Source organism: Colobus angolensis, unplaced genomic scaffold (assembly GCF_000951035.1).
Source record: "Colobus angolensis palliatus isolate OR3802 unplaced genomic scaffold, Cang.pa_1.0 Scaffold49, whole genome shotgun sequence".
NCBI classification, from domain to species: domain Eukaryota; kingdom Metazoa; phylum Chordata; class Mammalia; order Primates; family Cercopithecidae; genus Colobus; species Colobus angolensis.
The window spans coordinates 5,041,272-5,048,774 of NW_012118376.1; the positions used below are offsets into that span (position 1 = coordinate 5,041,272).

Below are 7,503 nucleotides of genomic sequence, written 5' to 3' on the forward strand. Positions count from 1 at the left end.
TGTGTGTGTGTGTGTGCGTGTGTGTGTGTGTGCATGCATGCGTGTGTGTCTATTTCTAGGTGCTGAGAGATGAAGTATACAGAGTTACCACAAGAGGTCCCTAGCACACAATATTGAAATCTTAAGGCTTCTTGAACTTAATTCCCAACAAGCCAGGATCTCCATAACTGGATAGGTTCATTAATTCTGAATTTTAAGGGCTCCCAACAATTGGCAACAATGTGCTAAAGAGAACAAGGGACAGTAGCTCAGCAATTCAGAAAGTGAGGTTTAAGCAGTGGTTTATTCCTCTGCACGCCACCTGGCCCTCCTTCGTTTCCCCACCATGACCTCCTGTAACTTGATTCTTGTCAGATATACTCACTCTGAAATTTCAAAAGAAATAATCACTTTATGTCTGGGATACCCTTCAGTTATTCATTTGATTGTTCATCAAATGTTTATTACTCTACATAGTTAATCATTGAATGATGGTTTTTATTTTCTTTTAACTATCAAAAAAAAAAAAAAAATTAGCTGCTGTGTGCCACTGTCTTAGGTACTGAGAATATAATGATAAGCAAAACCAGACACTGTCCCTAGCCTTACAGAGCTCACACCTGTGACATCCATCCTAGCACATATAAGCAGACTTTCAGAAAATTCACCCTAACAGACGGCTTTGCCTTGGTAGGAGACATCATGTGCAGCCCGCAAGGGATGTGTCTGCTGCTCTAAGGTCCAGAACATTGTCTCTGTGACCCATGACTACATCCTACTGTGTCGTGAATATTAAGCCATCTAGCTATGTATGATATAAGGCTTTTAAAATTGCTTTCTAAAAAACTTTACAGTGTAATATACCTACACTGTAAAGAGTTCAGATCATATGGAAAAGGAAGTAACCAAATGAAAATCACCCATAGTCACAATCTTCAGAGATAGTTATTTTTAACAGAACTCTTTTTTATAAACAAATCATGATATATATATCTACATATTCGACATGTATTGACTACTCACTATGTAGAAAGCATATCCCAAAGCTATGTCTTATTTTACTTAGGTTGCCAATAACAAAAATCATAGGCTGGGTGGCTAAAACAGTAGCAAGTTATTTTCTCATTGTTCTGCAGGCTAGAAGTCCGAGGTCAAGGTTCTGGTCAATTTGGCTTCTGCTGATGGGTCCTTTCCTGCCACCTTCTCACTATGTCCTCATACGGCCTTTCCTCGGTATGTGAATGGAGAGAGCCAGAGAAAAAGTTCTTCTTAGTGTTTCTTTTTATAAAGACACTAAGCCTATTGAATCAGAGCCCTCCCTTAAGACCTCGCTTAACCTAAATTATTTTGTTACTCTAAATCCTGAAAGTTAGGCTTCAGTATATGAATTTGGGGGTAGGGGGACACAAACATTCAGTTCATAACAGGCTGCAAAGTCTCTGCAAATGAACAAGGCACAATCTTTGCCCACTTCTCACTTATGCAAGAGTCCATGGTGCAAACTATATTTCTGCCTCTTTGTGTTTTGTTTACCTTATTATCTTTTGCAATTTCCACCAGTGCTAGATAGACAAGGTTAGGAAAGGAAGGGAGAATCAAGAAAATTTTACTTTTCTCTCAGTTTGGAAAATATTTTCTAGAAAAGGAAGCTGATGCTCTCAGCTACTCCAAAGATTCTTAAAAGGTAACGGTGAAGCATTTGCCATGTCTCCTTCTCCAGTGTCCTGGCTGTCCTCTGGGGCTTCCCACAAGGGTTGGGGTTGTTCAGTACATGTCATGGGCCCCTCTTTACACTGATCTACTCTAGAAAGGAGCAATAATTCCAAATTCCCCTACTTTAGGGCAAGGTCAGGACTTGGAATGAGTTTCCCAGTGGAGCCTGCCACTCACTGGCTCCTTTGTGGGAATCAGCACAATGGAGAAGACTAAGTTTTATGGACTGAATTGTGCCCCTCCCCAAAAAAATCATGTTGGAGTCCTAACCCACAGTATATCAGGATAGGACTATACTGAAGATATGATGATTAAATTAAAACAAGGGGATTAAATTAGGATGAGGTCATATGGGTGGGCCCTAATCCAAAGTGCATGTGTCCTTATAAAAAGAGGACATCTGGACACATAAGGAGACACCAAGGATGTGTGCATACAGAGGAAAGGTCACACGAGAACACAACAAGAAGGCAGTCATCAGCAAGCCAAGGAGAGAGACAGAAGAAACCGACCCTGCTGACACTTTGACATTGTATTTCCAGTCTCCAGAACTATGAGAAAATGAATTTCTGTTGTTTAAGCCACCCAGTTGGTGGTACTTTGTTATGGCAGCTCTAGAAAACCAATGCCCCAAGCCATAGTGAGGAGTCAAAAACCTTCCTGTCTCATCTATGTAACTTCATGTCTAATTTGCAGTGAGTGAAAGTAAAGGTGAGAAAGATAGATGTGACTAGGTCACTGTCTTAGTCCATTTTTGCTACTATAACAGAATACCACAAACTACATAATTTATAAATGGTAGAATTTTATTTGGTTCATGATTCTAAGGCCTGGGAAGTCCAATATCAAGGGGCTGCATTTGGTGAGGGCCTTCTTTTTTTTTTTTTAAGGTGGAGTCTCGCCCTGTCGCCCAGACTGGAGTGCAGTGGCCAGATCTCAGCTCACTGCAAGCTCCGCCTCCTGGGTTTACGTCATTCTCCTGCCTCAGCCTCCCGAGTAGCTGGGACTACAGGCGCCCGCCACCTTGCCCGGCTAGTTTTTGTATTTTTAGTAGAGACGGGGTTTCACCATGTTAGCCAGGATGGTCTCGATCTCCTGACCTCGTGATCTGCCCGTCTCAGCCTCCCAAAGTGCTGGGATTACAGGCTTGAGCCACCGCGCCCGGCCGTGAGGGCCTTGTTACTGCATCATCCCATTAGCAGGAAGTGGAAGGGCAAGAGAGCATGTGCTAGAGACAGCAAGCAAGTAAGATTGCTGAACTCACTTTTATAACAAACCCACTCTTATCATGACTCACCCACTCCTGAGATGGCAACATTAATCCATACATGAGGCCAGAAGGCCTCAAGATCTAATCACCCCTTAGGAAGGCCCCGATGCTACTGCATTGGAGCTTATATTTTATGTTCTCAACACACGGACTTTGCGGGACACTTTCCAATCACAGAAGCCGCTAATGAAACTGAACATAGGGCTGGATTTATTCATTCAGAAAACTTTTACTAATGACTCACACTGTTGTGAGTAGCATTGAGTGAAATATAGTCTCTACTCTTGAGCAGCTCGTGACCCAGAAAACCAATTATCAGAATGTGGCATGAGAAGTGCCACCTAAGATAGAGATAAGGTGGAGAAACTATAGGAGAAGAGAACAGGAGACCAGAAAGACTTGTGAGAAGAAATTACACTGCTGTTGAAGTCAAAGAAAACTAGGATCTAGTATGGAAGGAAAGAGAAACAGCAATCCAGGAAAAAACAAACAAACAAACAAATATGTACAGAGCTGTGTGGACTTGTGACAGCATCATAAATTTAGAGACTTGCAGGTATGTCTGGATCAATGGGCCTGAAGGAGAGAGAAGGGGGATAGTTTTAGAAAGTGTCAGGGGCCAAATCCTGAAGGGCCTTGTGTGCAGATACTATCATTGACCTAGCCCTTATTCATTCTCCCCATCTTCCTTGTAATAAAAAACAAAACAACCACTAGAAAAAAATCCACTGCTTAGTATTTATATTTCCTATGTTCCCTTGCTGTTAAAGGTAGCTGTGACAACAGTCCTGGCAAAAGTGCAAGTCTACTGGGAATTTCTAGGAATGTTCTACTTTCCTAATCAGAAACCACCTTCCCTTCTCACCTCATCTTCCTACCTGGAATGCAGTTGCTACTGTGTTTGGGTCTTTCTGTTACCTGCAGCCAAACACAATCCTGATATGACTGGTTTTACAGAAATTCAGGTAAGGAAGCTGTGAGAATGTGATCACCCACTCTGGACAGAGGTGGTGCGATGAAGTCTTCACAGCTAGAAGTCAGGAAACTTCCTGTCTTGTCTGTATAACTTCATGCAGTGAAACTAGAGGTGACAGAGTCAATTCACAAATTATTAAGAAATTCACAGATTATTAAGAAAGCAGAATCAATAGGATTTGGTGATTAATTAGATGTGACCTATTGGGAATTATCATCAAGAGATGACTTTTCTCTCCTTCTAAGTTCCTGAACTACAAATTCCACCATCCTCCTACTTATTTTTTCCAACCCAATGTTTTTTCTTTCTCCCAGCATTTTCCATTCCCCATTTCAAGAAGCTGACCAATTTTTAATGTGTCTTTGTTTACATTACAAAGTTGTGTAATTGGATCTGAAAGAGATGTTGCACAAGACAGCCCCCTCTCCTGGATTTTATTTTGAAAAGTCTGTATTTGTTTTGGGAGTGTGCTGGTCATTTTCTAGGGACAGGAGACTGACTACTCACTGCCTTCAAGCAAGGAAACAAACCCAGTGAGAGAAGCTAGAGGGATTTGCTGAGACTAAAACAGGGAATGAGGGAATATAGCCTCCTCTGGTGTTCCCAGCCTCAGTGATAGGCCCCACCGGGTGGTTCAAGCTGCTAACCTATGACTCATCCCTCTCCAGTATTTCCTCCCACATTTAGCCCATCACCTACTCCTTTCTATTTTATTCTCTGAATATCTCCTGTGTCCCTCCATTTCTTTCAAACTCCACTGCCACAATCACCCAACCATACTCCATAAAATGATCTTTTCAAATTTGGAGTACTTTAAAAAGTATACAAATATTTTAATGGCCTCCTTTTGCTCTTAAAATAGACCAAACTGTGGCTCATGCCTGTAATCTCAGCACTTTGGGAGGCCGAGGTGGGTGGATCACCTGTGGTCAGGAGTTTGAGACCAGCCTGGCCAACATGGCAAAACCCCATCTCTACTAAAAATACAAAAATTAGCCGGGCGTGGTGGTGGGCGCCTGTAGTCCCAGCTACTCGGGAGGCTGAGGTGGGAGAATTGCTTGAACCCGGGAGGCGAAGGTTGCAGTGAGCTGAGATTGTGCCATTGCACTCCAGCCTGGGAGACAGAGTAAGACTCTGTCTCAAAAAAAAAAAAAACACCACAGTGCTTAACATGTCCTCCAGTGACTGACCTCTGTCTAGTTCTCCAGCCTTGCCTCTCTACTCTCTGCCCGAACTCCAGCCGTGGCGACCTTGCAGCAACCGGAATGCTCTTTCCCTCCTCACAGAATTTCCCCTAGCTGCCCTTCCCCAACCTGGTCAGATCTACTTAACTGCCACACCCCTTCTGTGCATACACCACACACATACACACACCTTGGCCACCTTCACTCGTTCTTCAGGTTCCAGCCCAAATGTCATTTCTTTAGAGAAGCCCTCCCTGACCCCCGACCCTACTCCCCTAAATCAGGGACCCTGCTTTAAGTCATGGGTTTCTTTTCCTTTTTCTTTTTTTCCTGAAACAGGGTCTCACTTTGTTGCCCAGGGTGGAGTACAGTGGCACAATCACTGCTCAATGCCACCTCAACCTCCTGGGCTCAAGCAATCCTCCCACCTCAGCCTCCCGAGTAGCTGTGACTATAGGCACACACCACCATGCCTGGCTCATTTTTGTATTTTTTGTAGAGGGGTTTTGCCTTGTTGCCTAGGCTGATCTCAAACTCCTGTGCTCAAGCAGTCCACCCGCCTTGGCCTCCTAATGTGTTAGGATTTACAGGCATGAACCACCAAACCCGACCTATGGGTATCTTTTACAGTATGTTTTCATGATATCTTTGTGTGATTATGTGATTGTTCTATCCCCTACTATCTATCATAAACTCCACATGAGTAGGACTGCATGCATTATTTTCTCTCCAGGGTCTGGTAGTGCAGACCTCACTGCACAGGTTAGGTACCTGGGCAGTAAGTCCCTGATGGAGATTTGTTGAACACGCAAAAATAAGAGAAGGAAAAGAGAGAGTCTAGAATGATTACAGGCTTCTGGTGCAAGCAACCAGGTGAATTATGAAATTAGATTCAGTTCAATTCATTTTAATTCTTTTATGAAATAAAGCACAAGAATATGTGCATGCATGATACAGAGAGTTGAAAGAGGTACATCCCCCTCTGGCTCTCTAAGAATTCCCACTGGCTTCTCTGTGGATGGAAATGGCCATTCTATTATAACATGCAGCACACCCAGGCAGAAATAAACTGCGAAGGCAGAATTCTGAAAGGGCAGGCTGAATTTGCTCATTTGGGGAGCTTAATCTAGACTATATCTAGATAGAATGATTCCTAGAAAGGTTACCTTGAGATTTTATGAAGATGACAAAAAACTTATTAATACTTAAAAACATGATATGGACTTTGGGTAACAATGATGTGTCAGTGTAAGCACATCAATTCTAATAAATTGTAACAAATTGTAAAACTCTGGTGCCAGATGTCAGTAGTGGGGATAGCTGAAGAGGGGTTGCAGGGGGTTATAGGGGCTCTCTGTCTTTTTTGCTCAATTTTGCTGTGAACCTAAAACTGCTCTTTTAAAAAAAAATTAAAAACCAATGTGTTAAAAATAATTTACACAAAAAGACAAAAATCATGATTCTTATTCAGAAAAAAAAAAAAAGAACATGTTAAAGATTTTGCTTTACTCAGAATTTAGGCATCAGTCTAGTATTAAAACTGGTTCATGCTGGCTGGGCGTGGTGGCTCACGCCTGTAATCCCAGCACTTTGGGAGGCCAAGGCAGGCGGATCATGAGGTCAGGAGTTCAAGACCAGCCTGATCAATATGGTGAAACCCCGTCTCTACTAAAAAAAAAAAAATACAAAAATTAGCTGGGCGTGGTGGTGCATGCCTTTAATCCCAGCTACTCAGGAGGCTGAGGCAGGAGAATCACTTGAACCTGGGAGGCAGAGGTTGTAGTAAGCCGAGATTGTGCCACTACACTCCAGCCTGGGCAACAGAACAAGACTCTCTCAAAAAAATTAAAATAAATAAAAAATAAACTTAGAAAGGAAAAGTCAAAGAGCAGACACATTTATGTAGCTGGAATATTGCAATGAATGTGCAAATGCAGGCAACACTCACTTCCTCCACAGTGTACTTCTGCTGGACAGGGCAGAATTTGCATGTCTATAGACAAGAAACATTTTGCATTTGTATCTGCTACCTATAAGGTACAGTGTTGTACAATAGCGCCCAAGGAATTAGAATCTGCCTTGTGGAAAGATATGCTGTTAGAAGGAAAACTAACAAACAGAAAGGAATAGTATCAACATCAACAAAAAGGATGTCCACTCAGAGACCCCATCCAAAGGTCACCAACATCAAAGACCAAAGGTAGATAAATCCACGAAGATGGGGAGAAACCAGTGCAAGAAGGCTGAAAATTCCAAAAACCAGAACGCCTCTTCTCCTCCAAAGAATCACAACCCCTTTCCAGCAAGGGAACAAAACTGTATGGAGAATGAGTTTGATGAATTGACAGAAGTAGCCTTCAGAAGGTGAGTAATAACAAACT

The 7,503-nt window shown here is 42.5% G+C and overlaps 1 pseudogene; it reads right to left on the reverse strand.

Moving 5' to 3' along the window:
- Window positions 1-4,910, reverse strand: part of LOC105524196 — a 25,312-nt pseudogene extending 20,402 nt beyond the window's left edge.
- Between the last annotated feature and the right edge of the window lie 2,593 nt (window positions 4,911-7,503).